Source organism: Lepisma saccharinum, chromosome 3 (assembly GCF_977018435.1).
Source record: "Lepisma saccharinum chromosome 3, izLepSacc3.1, whole genome shotgun sequence".
NCBI classification, from domain to species: Eukaryota; Metazoa; Arthropoda; class Insecta; order Zygentoma; family Lepismatidae; genus Lepisma; species Lepisma saccharinum.
In genome coordinates, this window is record NC_139231.1 from 107,034,522 (window position 1) to 107,056,205 (window position 21,684).

General features: G+C 37.9%; 1 protein-coding gene across 3 annotated transcripts in view; it reads right to left on the minus strand.

The window, feature by feature from the left end:
• Positions 1–13,664: 13,664 nt before the first annotated feature.
• The window catches only part of LOC145985281 (E3 ubiquitin-protein ligase SIAH1A-like), a 166,702-nt gene continuing 158,682 nt past the window's right edge, over positions 13,665–21,684 (minus strand). For all 3 annotated transcript variants that reach the window (XR_014441414.1, XR_014441415.1, XR_014441416.1), the window contains exon 4: positions 13,665–13,936. The gene's annotated coding sequence lies outside the window, so the exon portion shown is untranslated. The remainder of the gene's footprint in view (positions 13,937–21,684) is intronic.

The following is a 21,684-nucleotide window of genomic DNA, read 5'->3' on the forward strand; positions in this document are numbered from 1 at the left end:
CGGAAGAAGTTTAGCCATACGTTGGCCTTTTGCTTGGGTGGATGGTTGGATAGTGCATGGATATATTGGTTGCCTGCATCTGGTTTTCTGAAAACTGTGGTTGTGAATTTGTTGCCCCCACGGCTGATGGTGAGGTCCAAGAAATTGATTTTGCCCTGCTTTTCATCCACCCCAGACTAAAATTCACCATAGAACATGATCATGGAAATGACATTAAAAGAGTTTGATTGGCTCTTGTTTTGGCTTAACAGATGGGGGAGAGGGCACATTCAACTTGAGTACATATGGTAACATGTCGCATTCCAGTATATCACATCATCCTTTGCTGTTTCAGATCCCCTCAACGTTGGCCAGTTTGCATTCAGTTGTGAAGTGTTTCCTGAGTATTGTTAATTTTCGTATATGCAATGTATACAGCAAAGTGGCAACACTGGTGGCTGCTTGGCAACATGGCATCCCAACAACAGCACTCCATTCTGACATGTCATGTATTCACGGAAGTATTTTGTCACCTTTGACTGCTAGCGAACTGTATGCATTAACCTGTAAGGAACACAATAACATAGACAACAGTATTCAGCCAGCGATATGAGAAATTCATTTTCATTATTCATTGGCTCCTAGTTCATGAGGGGTGCTATTGTAGTCTGTCCAGCTTTGAAATGTAATCTATTTGGAGACTGTGAAATAAATGGTGAAGATTAAAAAGCACAGAGCTCCTGCTTAGTCTAATTCAGTGATTCAGAACCAGGGTGCCGCGAGATATTTTAGGGATAAACGAAAAAAATATTAGAAAGTAGGCAAAATAAATATTAAGTTGAATTACAAACCAATGGATGTACTTTTGCCCTTTTCAACTTCATATTTGTACGAGCAAGCCTGCTCTGCTATGGCGACAATAAAGTCCAAAGCAAGAAATAGACTGCATAATCTTGAGGATGAATGTGTGCTTCATTAAGGCCTGATACCAAACATTTGTGCTCTAAGCATCAATTGGAAGTCTCACATTAATAAAACAAAACTCTTTTGAGTGATTTCCATTGTAGTAAGCTGCATTCTATTATGATGTTTCTTCCTTATATTATATTTCAATAAATTAATAAAATTAATATTGGAGCAGGTATTTAATTGACTATAAATTTGCTCCTGATAACATATTCCACTTCGATTTAAGATTAAAAATTGAAAAAAAAATTGTAACAAAGGTGCCCCAAGGTTTTAATCTCATTCCCAAGGGTGCCGCAAACATAAAAAGGTTGGGAATTCCTGGTCTAATGGTTAGTATTCTTGCCTTTGGTGTAATGCCCCATGTTCAATTCTAAATTTTGGTGTTTACTATTGGGGAGCTACTTGGAAGCAATAGTAGATGGAACTAGGTAATGGCCATGTGTCACCCAATGGAAAAGCTGCCTGGCAGGTTCTGGCCCAGGGATGTTACACCATGGAGGTTTTTTTTTTCTAACTCTTTGTCAGTTGCGATCCCTCCATGGAACAGAGGGAACAGGCTGTTCCCTTCTACTTATCGCCCTTTTTAGCTATTTAAATTATCTATAATAACATAATAAGAACACTTCATTCTTCAGAAATCAACACGCTGAAGAAAAACTTTCACCGTGACTGGACGTTTGTTTACTGCACCTACCCTCGTCGTCCCACCCTCTGCTGTCTGACGCCGAGTATTTCCGACCACGAAGGTAAAAGATTCTCATGGTGCCACCTCACACCACCACGGAAGCTGAACTCTCTAGCTGTTCCCTACGAGACACATAGTGAATTCGTTTTCCTTCGAGGTTTTGCTATGTGCTAAAGTTTAATTGCGTCGTAGTGATAGTTTTGAGTGTAGTAAGTCTATAGTTTTCTAATCTCATTGCAAAATTGCGTCTGCCAGTCATAACGAACTGGAAAAATCTTCTACAGTCTAAGCGTCTGCTAAATGCCTTGGCTAAACGCTGCGAAATAGCTTCTGAGGGAACAGCTCGCGTCAACCTGTTCCAACAGCCCCAAGTTGCACGCAGTGGCAGGCGAAGGACAAGAAAGCGAATGTTGCGAGCATAGGGTAGTGAATGTTGTATGATCGACCGGCTGAAGACGAAAGCTTTTAGTTCATTGAACTTTACAGAAATGACAGCAAACCAACACCTATCCTAACCGAATTAAAAACTAAAACGAAATCGTACACAAGGCATTTTCAAACAAGTTACTACAACTCTGTAAAATTATTAACTGGATACTCTTCCACTCCAGTGGCAAATTATTGATGTTCTTGTTTGTTCCCGAGAAGGGAGTGTGGAACAGTTCGGGTTTTGTCACAATTCTACAAATCTAGCGGAAGTCATGAAAAAACTCGGCAATCTGATTGCCATTATTGCATTGGGGATGTTTGAATTACAAGAATGCTTGCAAAAAAAACAAAAAAAAAAAAAAAATCTGAGAGAGATGAAACAGGTTTCGACAAAACATTTTTTTCCTCTTATTACTCATAAATTGCTTTTATTAATTTTTCTTTGTTGCGCATCAACAATTTTGTTTTTAATGTTTTCTTTACATTATATCATATTTGCTTTAACATTGGTATTGTCATAATTTTAACGTGCTTCATGTATGTCATTTCTGACAATTTGTAACATATGTATTGTATGTTTATTTGGTTCATTTCATCAAGGGTTAAATTTTACTTGGTCTACTGTATTATATTACGACAAGTATGGGAGGGGAGGGGGCAAGTGCAGGTCACCTGTTCCCCTGCCTGATTTAGCACCGCACGCCACTGCTCTTTGTACAGACTCCTGTCAGAGCAAGCTTCTTTTGAAGTCAACAAAAAAAAAAAAACAGCTGTTGTTGCATTTTTACAATGTTAGGCTGGGACACAATTACAGTTGCTTTCAACACAAACGCAGGTCACATTTTTCCAGAAATGGAGGAAGTTATAATTCCTTGAGTTTTGGAGAAACTGAGTAAAATAAATTAAATACTTAGTCGTATAATTGAGTTTTTAAATTATGAGAGCCTAGTAGTAGCTGTTGGAACACCTGAAAAATCACGTATCTTGCAACTCACTGCTGTTGATCAGTTCAGTGTGCGAGTGTCTCAAGAATATTAACACTTTGCAGACTGGCCTTAAAAAAAAGTGTTTTTACAGGAGACTCTTCTTTCCTCCCATTTTTCAGAAAATCATAGTAAATATGTTGCGAAATATCTCATTATTTACCATATTCTTCTGAAATCTCAAGACATCATCTTTTATATACAGCACATTTTATATACATTTATGAATGTTTTTCTGTTACAGTTTTTTTAAAGTAAAAAAAAAAAAAAAAAAGTTACTGAAACCATATTTTCGAAAAAAGACTTCTTGAGATGGAAATCATCACTAACTGCAAAAATCCAAAGTGGAATCCTTGTAAAGAATTTCTAGTGTGCATAAATTGTTCAATGCTATTCTTAAGAGTATAATATTAGTTATGTAATTCAGCATGGGTACAAGTATAATTCAGCAACAAATAAAGCACAAAATAAGGTGGTTACAACACACGTGCACAAGAATATCCCCACGTTCATTCCCAATACAATTGCATAGAGAACGACAGGCTATGTATGCCCGTTGCCCATCTTATTGGAGTTCCTCCAGAAAGGGGTAATATTGATAGAACATGCAATAATTGAGTACTAAAAGTGGTAAACATTGTAAGTGCCAAAAGCGAAAGTGTTGGGAAATCACATCGTTCCGCACATAAGCCTGTAAGAACGTGCACACTAAGCCAAGCGTCAAGCTAAGTTTGCAGCAGGTTTTATGTATCAAATCCGCACGAGAACTGAGCTCAGAATCTTCCATGCCAGTCTTGCCTCAACCACCGAGCTGCTTACATCGTAGACACTGAGAAAATCCGCAGTATTGCCAACCGCACAACACATCAAAACCCGTATGCATGTCAAGCAGAATGTATTTTTGCTTCTTTTTGTCTCCTGAAACATAAAATTTTATAAGTACTTTCTGTGCATAGATTTTTTAAATGCGTCATTACTTAATATAAATGTGAAATAACTTCTAAACATGAGAGCATGTGTGTATATTTCGAGCACGCAAAAAGAAAAATGAACAAAGATAAAAGTAAACAATGATAGGCCCCTCTTGAATTTAATGACAAATTATTGTTTTTGGTTTGGAAATAAATACATTTATGAAAAACTTGATTGCTTCGTTCGCAATACATCCGTTACTGTAAGACACACGCACTTCAAGTTATACCAGCAAAAAAAGAGCATGATTTGTTATTGGTGACAATCAGGTGCATTGTCTGCTGCTATTACTCTGGTTTCAATTTATGAATCACTTCACTAAACCAGGATTCAAATCTTGGGTCTGTCCATTTCTTGCTGATAATCACCCTTTCTTTGCACGGAACAGTAAATATGTACCTTCAAAAAAGACGTCATTGTCGCCAGTTGATGAAACAATAAGCCTCCCCCTTCCCCTCTTCTCGTCAGTTTCTTCAGCCTTGGCGGTGGTTTTGCACGGTGGGGTCTTTCAATATTTGGTTCAATGTACACCCCCTCCGAGTTAAAGCACGTCTCGTCCAAGTAATAAACATGTTTCTTATCACGGCGAGATCTTTTTTTCCTAAACTTAAACCGCAAATCATTCAGCACCCGTGATACAGTTCGTGCACACATTGATGGCAAATCACCTCACGCCCTGTTTTACTTTGATCATGTTGTCGTAAGGAGGATTATGCATTTAAAACAACTTGCTTGATTTGAAGAGCTTTTCCCTTCGGAAATAACACTCTGGTAAAACCGCACGCTGAACAGGAGACCTCGATTCAGCCATTCTCGCCTCTGTATAGCACCATTATTAATCAATCACAATAAACATAGGGTTAAAATAGTGGAATGTGCAACACTGGTATCACGAATTCCATGCACTCTGCAACGTATTCAGTCTTGCTCGACTCGCTCTTGGTCTTCAGTGCAATACAAACCCCAGTTGGCGAATCTGCGGATCCTAGTTTGTCTGCACAGTGATTGCAACCGATCAAGTTCATACCTGCTAATGGATATATTATTTTGTCTGTATTTTACAAATTACATAACTGTTTTCTTGCAAGTATGCAGTTGTGTCGGAATAGAACCCGTCTCAGTGGAACTATATTCTGCACGCACGTTTGGATCTACATATGTGAAAACCTGCTGCAAAGTTGACTTGACGCTTGGCTTAGTGACCTCTTTACATGCCCTTTGAACTACTTAGAGGGCTACCAGCCACATTTCACGTTTACCACATTTTAGTATGGCACATTTCACAGTTTAACCCGGAAAACGGTGTCTGAATTATTGTGGCACTTACAGCATTTACCAATTTTAGTCTTCAATTCATTACAAGCTTGCAGGCATGTGAGATTTGACACATGCTTGTGGAAACTCGATGGCAACAGCACTATTGGGGACTTGCCAAGCAGCTTCTCATTGGGTAACATGTCGGTAATTAATAGTTGCATTGCCATTTTTTTCTCTTACCAGGCTGGAGTCTGCTACTATTGCTTCCAATTGTTCTTGCAATGCTGGGTCAACACTGAAATTTTGGGGGCCTGCCACCGGATATCAAACCAGGGACTGTTTGCACCAAATGCCAGAGTGCTAACCATTGAAATGACATTTAGAATATTGCACTTGTTTCCACTTGCACCAGTTCAGAGACTGTTTTAATTTTGGTATTTGAAAAAATCAGGAAATTATATAATCTTGTTTGTAATTCTTTACACACACCGCTTGTTAGAACAATTTAACAGACATTATCATTGCATGATAGATTGATTTGGTTTATTTTGCATTTCTGCCACTTTCGGCTAATTGCGAAGAAGAGGATGTAATATGATGAAATTGAAGGAACACACACACAAAGAACACCCTTACCCAGGACCCCTGGCATCATAGCATGCTGCGCTAACCACTCTGCCAAGGAGGCAGACTTGCATGACAATTGTCTATTGGTCCTTTATCTTTTATATTTTGCAATGTGTAGAATATAATATTAGAGCCGGCGCATCACCTGATAATGTTCGCATGAGCACGTGAACACTCATGTATATGTTCTAAATTTCGTACATATTAAATGCACACACACATATATTTCTTCGAAATAATACTTTTTTGATGTTCGAGTATACACACACAATTTAGTCTGTTACGACTAGGGTTACCAGACGTCCGGATTTTCCCGGACATGTCCTGCATTTTAGCCTTATGTCCGGCGTCCGGGAGGAATTTGAAAAATATCATAAATGTCCTACATTTTGAGCGTCACATAATATTAATTATGAAATTAGGTAACAGAAGAAAATCATGCAAGTTGCAAGTCTATGGACTGAGCTTCGAAACTAGATAGTGAAATTTATTTTGATTCAGTCATTGAACAAAAAGAAAAAAGTTGGTCATGCTATTAAACAAATGGGGAAAACGGAAGCACTTAATCAACAAAGTTTTTGGACCACTTTCTGATAACGTCACTGTTCAGTGCCTGAGCAGAATTTCTTGCCTTAGAGTTTATACTGATGGAAGAAGGTGTTACCCATTCTTATTCAATATAATTTAATTGTAAAGCAGGGGTATAGAGAACAAAGCTATTCAGGATGTCTGCCAGTCAAAAAAGTCATGGAAGTCAAGAAAAAGTAAAGAAATCAACAAGTAGGTCAAGAAGCTAATAAGAAGGCAATAAATTATTCTTGTGGTCAAGAATTTTTGCTATCATAATGACTGATTAGTTGATTCAGTTTATTTTACTTCACTTTTTTCTGTCCTTTTGGCTAATCGCGAAGATGAAGATGAATGGTGGTAACATAAGATGGATGAAGGAACAGTCACAAACATATAGGGACAACTGACACTAGCCCTACATTAGATTATACTGGCTTGAGTCCAGATGCCAAACACAGTTCAGGATGCATTGTACAAGAAAGCAGATCTAATTCTCTTCTTAAATTCAGCTTCAGTTCTTATCTTAACCGGTCCTTTGGTAGGGATTTTCATTAAATAAATATTTATTTTCTTAATTACTAATTTCCAACTTTACCTAAGCAGGGGTCGAATAATAAACGTTAAGAAAAACGGAAAAAAGGTCTAGAAGAGTCCAGAAAAATTCAAGAATTCTGGATGTGTTATTTTGATAGACACCCTGTTCAGGGGCGCCGACTTGTCAAAAATATTGGGGGGGGGCCTCTGATCTCTGAAATAAATGAATGAATGACTCACCCCCTCCCTTTTAAAAAAATAAGAATTACGTCTTCGTATAGCAATTTTTAAGCAGCTATTATATTCCTCATGTAAATGAAATGTAACATGAAAAACGTGTGTCTGCTCATTTGTTTTTTAGATAACAATTGACATTTTTATTTACGTAAAAGTAGGCTATGTATTTACATTAAGAGGCCAACATAACAATTTTATGCCGTCCTCGGTAGCCGAGCGTGTTGGGTGGTCGGATCAACTTGCTTTGATCCGGAGGTCTCGGGTTCGAGTCCCGGCGAGGGCATGGGACTTGTAAGGAAAGGACATGTGACGGGTGCAAAGAACTTTAGTGTTGACGTACCCATAAAAATAGCGAATATTTAACAGTTTTATTTAATTATTTACATAAATGCTAATACAAATCGCAGGCAAATAGTTTTACTTTTTTGTTCTTGCTACAATATTTTACTTTTTAAATTTAATTTTGTAATAATAAAAAAACACACAGCACGCCGTGCTTTAGCAATAATGCCTTTGATCATAGCCCTTCCCGCTTTCGCAATACAGACTTTTCATAAGCTTTCCTTGCGTACTTTACTGCAAGCCAGTGTTAAATAAACTCAAAGACTTTAGAATTATTTTCCCCTTATACTTTGGACTAGAGGAAGAGATTTCGAGGATAACTAAATATCGTACATATCAATATTGTCTGAAAGTCGTGTTTACGACCTCAAATTGTTCAGAATTCACTAAACAACATACTGGTATAATTGTCATATCACCTCGTTATTTTGAAACTGTTTTTAGTAAAAATGTTAACAATACTCATAATTATATACTTAGTATATAGTAATAAGTCATGTGTTTTGCTGTCTCCGTTCATAGCCTCCCCCCCAAAGTTGATGGTTTAGCGGTCTCAGCCCCCCAAATTTGATGGTCTAGAACATTTCAAATGTGTATTTAAAGTGAAGTTCATGTTGCACAACAATTCAGAGTAAACTTTACAAGAGAAGCAAAATAATACATTAGATCCTCTTAAGCAAAATTATTTTAGAGGCTCTGCCCCCACATCATTAAAATTGGGGGCTCGAGCCCCCCAAGCCCCATGTAGTCGGCGCCTATGACCCTGTTATTGAACTAAAAACTACCCAAGATGAAACTGCTGGAACCATTTTAAATTATGGTAATTGCTGAATATTTGTTTGCCATTACAGGTCATAATTCAAACGTTGAGAGAGTACTTTCATTACCATCAGCACAACAGACTCACAAGAGAATTATTTTTTCATAAAGTCTGTAAAATGTTCGTTTGGTACTGGTCCATAATTTCAAATTGACTGTCCACTCTAACATAAATATAGTTTGACTAAACCTGAAATTTTGATAAAAATTGTCTCCTCTGAGAAGTACCACTTAAATCATATAGTAAGAGGTGCATTGATTAGTGTGATTGCAAGTTTTGAAATTTTGCATTTTTTAAAACTAAAAAGTGTCATTTTTCAACTACAGTTCTATAGAAATATGTATTATTTATTGAGAATGTTTTGTGTCCTACATTTTGACTTAATGTCCTACATTTTGGGACAGCATGTCCTACAATTCCCTTACAGCGATCTGGTAACCCTAGTTACGACGTCTGATAACTTTTTTAGATAGTTGGTAACACTGACTCCCACTGTGTTCCATGGTTGCAATGAACACAATGGCTGTGTTGTGTGCTGTGAACTGGCAGCTAAGGGGCTGTTGGCCACTATACCCCGAAAATGTTCACTGCCCTGTGCGAACTTTGTGGTGCGAACCCTGATCCAAGCGGCAATACTTCTTACATTCGGCACCAGGGCGCAGCATATACGTACAAGGCACGTCTAGGAGGACTCGAAAAGATCGGCGCTACATAGTTGCAACCTTTAGTGAGAAGTTGCTAAACCTGGCAGATTTTAAATTCCAGTGGGCGCTAAAATTCACGGAATAGTGACGAGCGACTTTTCTTTAGAAACTATACGACGCACGCTTTTAGAAGCGATATCGGGTGGGGCCACGCAGAGGGTGTGCGTGGCGATCAACCATTGGCAGGAGTGCAACGTTGTAAAGTTAGGAGACTGCGATGCGGAAGTTAAAAGCAGTGTTCTTTATTTTTCTTGCGCGCAAGAAGTTTTCATAAAACTCGCCACTTTAAGGTTCATCATAAGACGGGAAAAGACATTTTGAACCTGACTGTCCAAGTCCCATAAATTTCCGTCGTCTACAGCCGGAGTTATCGTTACTTGAAGAAACAAGGGAAACACCTTTCATTTCTTTCAGCCTGTCTTTTTCGTTGCCACCGTGTTGATGCAGCTGAGTTGTTGTGTCTAGGGAAAACTGTGGGTGTTAAATTCGCCTCGATATAAACAATGACCCTACATTGTTCTGGGCGTTCTCGAACATTGAAAGCCTGGGTCAGTTTGAGTTCAGCATTTTCGTAGCAAGGCCGGTGTAAAATTATTCGCTCATCGTTCACTCGTGCACCACAAAGAACAGTTTGTGAAAAGATTAAATACAGTCCTTTCATGCGATAGTGTGTGTTCTTTTTATTTTAAATAATGTCTCTCAAAAAGCGTAAGTAGTACAGGCACCAAGGGTGCAAAATCTAATCATTAACCTCCAGGAGAGTGATTCGGAAATGAGTGAAATCAGTGACACGGATACCCATGGGCGTCCGGGAGGGCCCCCCTCCTGGAAATGAAAGTCAACCAAAAATTATATATTTTTCACATATAATTTCATTATAGCCACAATAATATGTGTTAATTATTGCATGAATATGATATTCAAATTTAAGCAATGTTTTTGAGGGAACAACACTATTATGGAGGAAAATGTACCTTGTTTGCCCCCCTGAAAAAAAAACACCTTCCTTGCCCCTCCCTAGAAAAAATCCTGCGGACCTCCATGCGGAGACCGAGGAAGACGACGAGAGCGGTGATGAATAAATAAATACCTTCAAGCTTCTTTCAGGTATGGGTTTCTCGTATATGCTACAGTGATATGATATTATAATCCTGTGTAGAAATATTCATATTATTTCACTGTACTCATATATACCGTGCATGCATTATCAAAAATAATGGACACATCGCGAATTTTCTGTCCTTTCTTTGCGCTAGCAGTTAGTTTGGCAACAGCGCAGTAGCACTGGCTGGGTATTGGCCGAACTCATGTTCCTTCTAAAAGCGTGCGCCGTATAGTCTGCAGGAGTTACATAATATCTTTCCAAGTTTATATGATTTGCGCATGTGCGTCTAAGGGCAATTCAGACTGTGCAACTTCCTTTAGTAATCTACGTTTTTCATGCCAAGGAAATAACTCTCACCAACTTAAATTGCAAAGGAAAGGGCTGACTACATTTACATCAATTCAACGTGCATTTTTCTGGTAACTATACTCAGAATAGTATGGGGTCGTATGGCCTAAATAGTTGTTACCGAAAAAAGTTATCAATTGATATTAGTAAATCATTTTTACTACTCTCTACGTTATTAGAATATGCTTATTGTAAAGAACAAAATATAACTTTCAGAAAACTAGAGCTATATTTTTGCTACACATACATTTTCATACTTGAAGTTAGAAAGTTGAAATAATATATGCATTTAAATTATCACAATTGAAATTAAATGCATTTTTAATGTGCATATAAACGCACATACATTCAATAAACCTGGTGTAAGTTGATCCCCACAGCATTTTTTAAAAATACATTTTGTATTTTTCACCAGCAAATTTCATTCAGCGATTTTTAATTAGCGCATGTTGAAGATTTAGAAACTTCTGCGTTTCAATTGTTGGCAACACTGCTGCTGTGGAAGAACAGCAAGGGAGCACGTTTGTTTTGGAAATATCAAGTACCATTAGTTTTTCGTGGCAACAAAATAGTCTATGCTCTTTGGCGGCAATGGGTAAAAGGCGGTTAGTGTCGATGTCGAGAGCAAGATATCTATTGACAAGCGGTTGGGTGAATGCACTGGCTTTTAGGCGTGCCTGCGTGTTGTGCCATGTGTGTGTAGTGTAGTGTTGTGTTTTGTACACTATGAATACTGTTAGGAGTTTGAAAGAAAAGTCATTTTCGCAATTGAGCGAAACAGAACGAACTCAAGTAAATAGGATGGGCCCTCACCAGCCGACCTCTACATTGTACAAGAGGTAAATACTCCCAAATGCATTATTAAAAGAACATTAAAAAATTACTGGTACACGAAGTACAATTGGTTATGTGGGTGCAACGTCATGAACGCGCAATTTTGTTTTCCTTGTTTATTGTTTGGAGGCGGCAATTCATGGACAAACACAGGACACATCCTTGGCATTTGTTACAATTTGCACATGCGACTTGCTTAAAAAGATACTGCACGAAACGAATCGTTCCAATCCAGATGCAATGTATAAGATCAAGGATAGTAAATATGTTTGATTGATGTATTTGGTGCTTTAAGTCCACTTTATGCACAGTAAGGCTAATCGGGACTGGACCTACAGTTTTAAGTGGGATCCGAACCACTGTGTGCCTCCACCGGGTTTCGAACCAGAACCTCGATTACAAGGCGACGACGGGTAAATATGTTAATGACAACGATGAACAGATGTTACTATACGCTTTAAATTGGTGGTTCCCAAAGTGTGTGCCACAGCACCCTGGGGCACCGTGATTAGCTTACAGGGGCACAACGAAATGTTCCGATATTTTCACTGAATCGTTAGTCAATGCATGAATGTTTCAAATATCTACTTATTTAGTACTTTTTTTTACATATAAAATGTTTCTGAATTTGAAATATGTGTTTAATTTTTAACGTAAGACAAGCAATCTTACAAGTAACTGAGCGTTGCAAGTGTTCGAGAGGGCTACATTCTGGGCACCGTGGTAAAGTCTTGTTAAAACTAAGGGAGCCGTGAAGCAAACAAGTTTGGGAACCCTTGCTTTAAATGGTCAAAAATCAATCTCTCCCTGAACCATGGCTAGGAGGAAAAATACGGAACACTAGGAAAGAAGGAATACAAGCAATGTCACATTGACTGATACTTCAATCACAAGCATCACAACCGAGTTATTGTGGGCAGGGCGAGGGGATATTCTGTACAATACCCAAATATCTTATACTATATACAAAATATTTTTTTCTGGACTGGAGGCGTCTTCCCCTCTGTCCCACTAACGATGCACATGCTTTCAAAGCTGAATGAATGTCGTTGGTTAACATATGGTCGGTGTAATAGAAAGTAGATTGTGAAGTATGATAATCTTGCGTTGTACATACCTGAGATTGCATGTTATACTAATTAGTTTGCACTAGCCATCACTAATTGTAAATAACGTAATTAAAAGGGTGTTAATTGAATAAAAGAGTATTGTATTGCTTCAGATATAGCATGATTTTGGGGGGAAATTGTTGAAAATAAGTTGAACTGTTATTCTTACTTGTTCAATATTGAAGATGAAGTTACAAGGGAGAGTAGTAAATCTCCAATCAGTATAAAAAAATTATTGTGAACACCCGTATGTGAACAGCACGCGACGCCACTGTATTAGAGCTCAATATTTGTTACATTGCAGCATTTTTATGAAATGTGTACAGAATTATATAAACTTTATAGGACGGATTGCAGGGATCTGACTTGATGAGGCCTTAAGAAACAAGAATAGCAAATGTGTGAAAAGAAGGACCACTGTTGACACCAACAGCAGAAGGAAGAAGAGGAATTAGAAAGGAAGCAACTTTGGAGGAAACAAGAAATCCCCCTGGAGGAAATGTGAAGTGCGTAGACTTAGTTTCAGTACACCTTGAGAATACGTAAATGGAAAACTTCTCATTGTAAGAAAGTTCATTGTTGAGATTTTGTTGTAAGAATCCCCGTTATCCTCTACTAATTTTCAAGTAAAGTCTACTTCTGAACTTGCAATGTTCATTGAAAGTGCAGAAGCAGACATTACTTGAAGAAGAGTAGAAGATAATGGGGATCCTCTTGGCTCCTGTTCACATAAAGTGACTCAGGAGTCTAACATCCTCTATTGGAAAGGATCAAGTGCTGTGTTACACCCAAGGTAAATGTTTGGGATTAGGCATTCTGAACATTTGCTTTGGATGTACAACAACCCTTGACACCAATGGATGTCAGATTCAGTTAAGTCACTTTTAGTGAACAGGAGTTTCCTACCTTCCCCTCCTGTATATCTTTAAAATGGAAATAAAATTTGAGGAATGTGACCTCTCTCTTCTTATTAATTTTTAGCATAAAATGTTCAGGTGGGGGAAGGTTTAAATTTTTCTTAACTTGGACTTAGGGTGATTTTTTAAATGATATTTTTGACCAAAATATGCTAATTTTACAGTAAATTTCAACAATTTTCAAGTTTTGTAAATAATTTTTATATATAAGTCCAAATTTATATTAAAAAACAAAACTATTTGCCAATTTTCTTTATTTTAGCATATAATTGATACTAAAATGTAAGACAAAACAGAACATATTTCTTGCCAATTTAAATGCAAACAGCAGCAAATATACATACACTTTGCAAAATATTAGTATGTATGCATTCCTGCCACTGTTCAAAGATAGCATCAAATTGGAGAAAAACCTTCAGGATGAAAGATTTTTAAAATGATTCTGGTTCTCCACTGCTGCCATCTTCCACCTATCTGCAGTCGATCACTTGGAAACCTGCCTCTCACACATTCTCCTGAAAATAAAGAAATTTACGAGTCAATTAAGAATTTGATATACATTTCTCCAAAAGTTAAGACCACCCTGAAATATTTCTAGCTTCAGAAATCAATGTTGCAATACAGTATAGCCAACCTTACTACAGGCCTTGTTACTAGATCAGGGTATCTAGCAGTCAAGAAAAAAGGTCAAGAATTGTTTACTTTTTTTTACAGTATAGTGAATGTATATTGTTATATACCTGTACTGGGATTTGATCACTTTGTTTCTTAAGAATTAAATTCTTGTAGACATGAAGTTCAGCAAAAATATTATACGAGGGCTGCACTGAAAGTTTCGGGAAAATGACATAAAGAAGAAAAATGAAAGTACATCAATTTTTTATTGCTTTTCAAAATATTCACCCTTTACAGCAATGCATTGTTTCATGCGATGGAACCAATTGTTGAAACAGTTATGCCAGTCTGAAGTTGGTACCTGCAAGACATGCATTTCGTATGCTTCGATAGCCTCTTCGGGAGTGAAGAATCAATGACCGCCAACTTGTTCTTGATTGTTGGGAACAAAAAAAAAATCACATGGGGCTAAGTCAGGTGAATAAGCTGGATGAGTCATGAGTTCAACTTGTTCATGATCCAGAAAGTTCCTTGTGTCAGATGCTGTGTGCGAGCTGGCATTGTCGTGATGCAGAATGTTTCGCCGATTGGGGTTTGAAGTTCTGATCACGTGGAGTACTTGTGGCAGGCAAATTGTGGTATACCATTCTGCATTGACTGTTCTATGATTCTCTAGTGCACCAGTCGCAATGTGACCTGATTTACCGAAAAAAAAGAGGCAACCATTTTTTCGACACACTGTGTGCACGAACAATTTTCATTGGTTTAGGCTCATCCTGGAACACCCACACAGCAGATTGTCACTTTGTTTCAGGTTCATAAGAGTAAATCCATGATTCATCGCCTGTGACGATGTTAAACACAAGATTTGATGATCCCGACTTGAACCGTTTGATCATAGCCTTGCACCACTTCACACGGTCGTCTTTTTGTGCTTTTGTTAAATTGTGTGGGATCCAACGGGCACAAAGCTTTTTCACACCTAAATGATTGTGCAAAATTGTTTGTATTTGACTCATGCCAATACCTAAGGAACGCTGAATTTTGCGATAAGTCACGTGTCGATCACTGTTGATTAGTTCACGAACTACATCAATGTTTTCTGGCACAATGGCTGTCGATGGGCGGCCTTCACGAATTTCATCACTAAGGTTAACCTGGCCACATCTGAATTCTTGAAACCAGCGATAAATTGTCGTCTTTGATGGGGCATCTTCGTGAAAAGTTTCGATCATTCGAGTAACACACTGTTGCTGTGTTAAACCTTGCCGAAAATCATAATAAATCATGGAACGTAAGTTATCTCTAGTTAATTTTTTTTTTTTTTACAAACACCTCACTTCAAACTTCTATCGAGAAACAAAAAAGAATTTGTGTTACAAAAGACCTTGTATTTACAGTCGACAAATATCACAGGTTATAAATATACCAAAATCTAACAGATTGCACAGTTGCCAGTACCTGATTCCTGAAACTTTCAGTGTGGCCCTCGTATAATGTAATGTGGCCATTTCCCATCTAGGATTAAGTCTGAATCATTAATTTTTACATGCATTAATAATTAAAGCAACATCTGTTGTTAATGTACAGCTTCATTTTTCATCTTAACCAACCTTGTGATAGTAGATTTTTATTGAATAAAAAATATCTATTTTCTTAATTTCCAACTACATCTAAGTAGGGGGGTGATGAAATAAATGTTAAGATAAAGGTCATGAAAAAGTCAAGGATTTTGGATTTGTTATTTTGGTAGACACCCTGTATAGATCCACCAAGCTTTCTGAAACCTTGCAAAATATGTGAACTACTGCTCCCACGCTAGGGCTTCAGATGGGTTGGTGGATCTATAGATGGAAAAAGAAACCTGGTCACATGAAGGTAGAAACTATATATTCAGGCAGACTTTTAATCTTCTCAGCTGTTATCATCCCTGTTGGGAGATGACATATTCTTATTCTTTTATGCAGTGACGTGCGGTGACGTCGACACTTGGGGTAGCAGTCAGTGGCGTGCTCAAGGGGGGGGGGGTTGGTGTGGGTCACACCCCTCCCAATATAGGGCCCAGTATTCCTAAAAAAAAGAATGTCAATAACAGGAAATGATTGCAAAATGATGAATGAGTACTAAAAAAAAAATACACGTAAACCCCACCCACATTCGAAAATAAAAAAAAACGATTTGATTTGACTACTAAGCCAGAGATTCTGGGTTAGAACCTCGGCTTGGCCATGGGTATTCCTTGCGTGTGTCCCTTTATCAATTTTATCGTATCATCTTCGCGATTAGCCAAAAGTGGCGGAAAAGCGAAGTAAAATAAACCAAACCGAGCAATCAAACAATGATCTGATTTCATTTTTTTTACTTAGCGTCGCTTTTTTGTCACATTTGGTTAATTGCGAAGATGATACGATAAAATTAATGAAGGGACAAACACAAAGAACACCCATGCCCAGGATGGGGTTCGAACCCGGAACTCCTGATGTCGTAGCATGCTGTGATAACCACTCCCCTGCGGTTGGTTGATTTGGTGTTTTAAGTCCACTTTATGCAGAGAAACAAAACACACTTTCTTGTAGTTTCTTCAATAATATTCATTTGGCTTTTTGAGTTCTGAGATACATTTTTCATTCCAAATTATTTCATTATTCACTGCAGAGTACAACACATAGGACAAGAATGCGCACTCATCACGGGTTCGAATCCTGGCCTGGATTGTTCATATGAGGTCCCTTCATCAATTTCATTATATCATCACTCATCCTCATTTTCGCAATAACCAAATGTGGCAGAAAAGCGAAGAAAAATAAACCATACCAACAAGAATATGAACGCGCGTTCTCTTGCCCAAATAAATACTTCTGTATTTAGGACTGTTAGAGGCCAAGAGTAGTATATTTAGATAAAACACTACTAAAACGAGAGTGAGAGAGAGCCCGAGCACATATTTGTAATTTAATATATTCCATACTTGAAAAAAAAAGAAAAAAGAAAGCATAACATTATTGTCTGCACATAACACGTTCCCATTTCATAAATAATAAAACTACATCCCATATTATACATACATATTGTACAACGTGTAAAATGTTGTGTAAATACAGAGAACATAAGTACTGCAGAAAATTTTACCCTGAGTTCTTTAGAGGATTTACAAAAAAATCTATGAGAAACCAATCCCCTATCTGTCCTATAGGAGATAGACTGGGGGACCTGAAAGCACGGGCTTTCAACCATTGCAGCGGGGGCGAGGGGGCAAAGGGGCAAGGGAGGTAGAGGTAGAAATCTTCCTTTTCCTTCGAGCGGCCGTTCTACCTGGAAACTGGTCAGGCGGAAGAAGACCGAGCTAGGGTATCCAGCCAGCTTTCAGGGTGGCTACAAACAAGCAGAAATGAAATTCCCTGACTTTTCCAGGTTTTCCAGGACAAAATTTACATTTTTCCCTGACAATTACAAACTAAACTAAATCGATGTTTTTACAAATAGAAATAATAAACTCATACAGATCCACGTATGGTTTTGTTAAGTACCAATATTATCTTCTATGAAATTGACATAATTTCTCTATTCTCTATGATTTGAATTCAAACTGCAAAATAGTGAATTTGGAAAATTATTACAATTCACAAGCTAGGGATTACGGAATGTTGTCATACGCAGTAAGTTTAAAATAAAATACTTGATTATTTTTAAAGTTACGACTAAATGAGATAAGAGTGAAGAGTGATTGATTAAGAAATGCAATTTGTAATTTATCAGTCTCCTTATACATTCTCGGGATTAAATGTTGATATTTCCACTGGTGTCATATTTCCTTACATTATCAATGGGATTTCTGCTTCAGTACAGTATATCCAAGTGAAGTACTGTGAAACTGACAACATGCAGTTTTACCATTAATGCTGATGAAAAGTGTATGTAGATATTAGAAATTTAACGCAAGAAATTTATAGAATCTCATTGTATAGGTACCTGACTTAGCTAACCACACATTAAAACAGGAACACTCTAATAATAAAAGCTTCTGAAAGTTCATATACGAGGGGCATCCTGAAAAAAGGTCCAATGTTCCCTATACGCAGCACTAGTGGTCGGAGAGCGACACACACACATGCAGGCAGGAAGAAGTGGCATGTAGCTGTAACCTGGTACAGTTGCAATGCAGCCGTTTTAAGAAAGTTCTAGGTTAAATATTGCAGCTCTCATACAGTCTCCCACCGACTGCGATGTAGCCTACGTGTAGTAATCAGATTTTTGCACGCTCAAAATTTGGCACAGAGCAATCAGCAATCGTGAGCAGACCAGATGTTGTGAATGATAGTATGGTCAGACGATGGTGCAGACAATTCACGAAGGCCAATCAAATGTGCACAACCCCATACAGCTGAGTACACGCGGGTGTTCCATCACTTCAGGTGAGAGATTTTGGACCACTTCCTGTACAGCCCTGGCCTTGAATGTACCGACTTTCATCTTTTTGTTTAACTGAAGAGGTCTCTGGCAGGGCAAGGAGTTCACAGCAACACTGCGGTAGAGATAGTTCCAGTCCTTGCAGTCAGACACATATACCATGGGCATACAAAATTTAGTGCCATGCTACGACAAATGCCAGAACAACGGTGGTGATTATGCCGAAAATTAGGTTAGGAATCACTGTTACTAATGCAATAAATTACAACTGATACTCTTGTTTTATTTATACCTAATCGGTAGGGACCTTGATCAGGGTGGCTACAAACAAGCAGAAATGAAATTCCCTGACTTTTCCAGGTTTTCCAGGACAAAATTTACATTTTTCCCTGACAATTACAAACTAAACTAAATCGATGTTTTTGCAAATGGAAATAATAAACTCATACAGATCCAGGTATGGATTTGTTAAGTACCAATATTATCTTCTATGAAATTGACTTAATTTCTCTATTCTCTATGATTTGAATTCAAACTGCAAAATAGTGAATTTGGAAAATTATTACAATTCACAACCTAGGGAAGGATTACGGAATTTTATCATACGCAGTAAGTTTAAAATAAAATACTTGATTATTTTTCAAGTTACGACTAAATGAGATAAGAGTGAAGCGTGATTGAGTAAGAAATACAATTTGTAATTTATCAGTCTCCTTATACATTCTCGGTATTATATGTTGATATTTCCACTGAGGTTTGGAACCCTCTGCTTGCAAGAACCATGACTGCGGATTCATTTTTCAATGCATAAAGCTACTTCTCTCTTCTCTGTAAAGCAAACAACTTAACTTTTGCATATAAGTGAAACAATTGAATCGAACAAAATAAAGTGTCATATTTCCTTACATTATCAATGGGATTGCTGCTTCAGTACAGTATATCCAAGTGAAGTACCGTGAAACTGACAACGTGCAGTTATGCCATTAATGCTGACGAAAAGGGTATGTAGGTATTAGAAATTTAACGCAAGGAATTTATAGAATTGCATTGTATAGGTACCTGATTTATCTAACCACACATTAAAACAGGAACACTTTAATAATAAAAGCTTCTGAAAGTTCATATACGAGGGGCATCCTGAAAAAAGCTCCAAAGGCGCCTATACACAGCACTAGTGGTCGAAGAGCGACACACACACATGCAGGCAGGATGAAGTGAGTGGCATATAGCTGTAATCTGGTACAGTTGCAATGCAGCCGCTTTAGGACAGTTCTAGGTTAAAGATTGCAGCTCTCATACAGTCTCCCACCGACTGCGATGTAGCCTACATTGCACGCTCAAAATTTGGCAGACGTCGTGAGTGATAGTATGGTCAGATGATAGTGCAGACAATTCATGGAAGACCAATCAAATGTGCACAACCCCATACAGCTGAGTACACACGGGCCCTTTGCATCACTTCAGGTGAGAGATCTTGGACCAATCCCTGTACAGCCCTGGCCTTGAATCTACCGACTTTCATCTCTTTGTTTAACTGAAGAGGTTTCTAGCAGGGTAAGGATTTGACAGCTACACTGCGGTAGAGATAGTTCCAGACTTTGCTGTCAGACACATATACCATGGGCATACACAATTTAGTGCCATGCTACGGCAAATGCCAGAACAATGGTGGTGATTATGCCGAAAATTAGGATAGGACTCACTGTTACTAATGCAATAAATTACAACTGATATTCTTGTTTTATTTATGCCTAATCGGTAGGGCCCTTGATATTTTCTTATTTTTTAAAAAATTGGTGTATTTTCTTATTTTATAATTTTTACTATACGGTGTTATTTTTCCCAAAATTCACATTTTCATTTTAGCGCATTTTCTGGCAAATATCTGAAATTATACCTTCATGGTGTTTTTAAACTACTGTTTCAAATTGTAAGTCACATGGCTTACGCCTCTTCGTGAGAGTTTGATATCTTGAAAGTTATTTTTCATACCCCTTTTTTAATTTTAAGGTAAGCATTTTAGATAATGGAATTTTCCCTGTATATACTGAAGGGTGCATAATGACCATAAGTGGCGATGCACCCAAAAAATTAAAACCAATCATTCTCACGTGACAGGTACCGATATATTATGGCACCAAAAATTGGCGTTATCTTTTTTGACTTGTTAGTGTTATGTTTCCTAAAATTCGCGATTTTGTTTTAGAAAATGTATCTGCCAAATATACCAAAACGTAATACTCCATTGTGCATTTAAACTATTATTTTAAATTGTAGGTCAAATGGTCTACGGATTTTGGTGACAGTTTGATATGTTGGAACAGATTTTTGAGGAAGTAAAGTGTTCCCCTGCACTTTTCCATGAATGTGTATAGTAGGGGTGTGGAGTTAGGGCCCCACACGTTCTTGATCACAGCTAAAGATAGGGGTGATGTGATCAGCACCATGCTCCTGGCTACCTTTATACCTCAAAGTTTCCTCCAGGTACCAGCTTCATATGATGCTGGGTGGGCGCCGGAGGAGTTTGAATAGGTGAAAAAGATCCCGGTTCTCCCCCGCAGGGGATCGACCCCGGGTCTATAACATGGTAGTCAGATGCCCTAACAACTGAGCATTATTTCTCGCTCGACAAATGCCAATGGTGCACACTTAGCTTGGTAATTCAAAACACATCTCACGCGACAAATCCTTAAGATGTGGCTCCCGTGTGACTGTAATTACACACTCGATCTCCTGTTAGAACCCTGCCACTTTGCTCTGTGATGCAAATGGTTTTGATAGAAGTTGAAAAAATCGTGGGAAATATATGATTTAATGTGGCTGTGGGAATTATTCCATGTACGTATAACTCTATAGTTCACTCTTGAGTAAAATGTTGGAAAACTTGCATGTTCTATGTACACAAACATGGCCTAGAAAAGACAAGAATGTTGGATTTCATGGAATATTTCGAAAAATATCGACAAATGGGGCATCTGGAGCAAAGTCATATTTTTTTAAATGGAACGATATACAATAACATGCATAATATAAAAGAGCACACACAGAGAAACACAACGCCGTTGGTCTCATGCATCTACTGCACATAGGAACGAAGATATGGTCATGTGAAAATATGTAAACAAACTAACAAGTGGCCCACTTGACCGTCAGTACCACGGCATGTACAAGTATGAGATGTCGGAAGCCATTGGACAAGATGAAGACAGAACGTGTTAAAGGAAGAAAAAATACAGTAGAC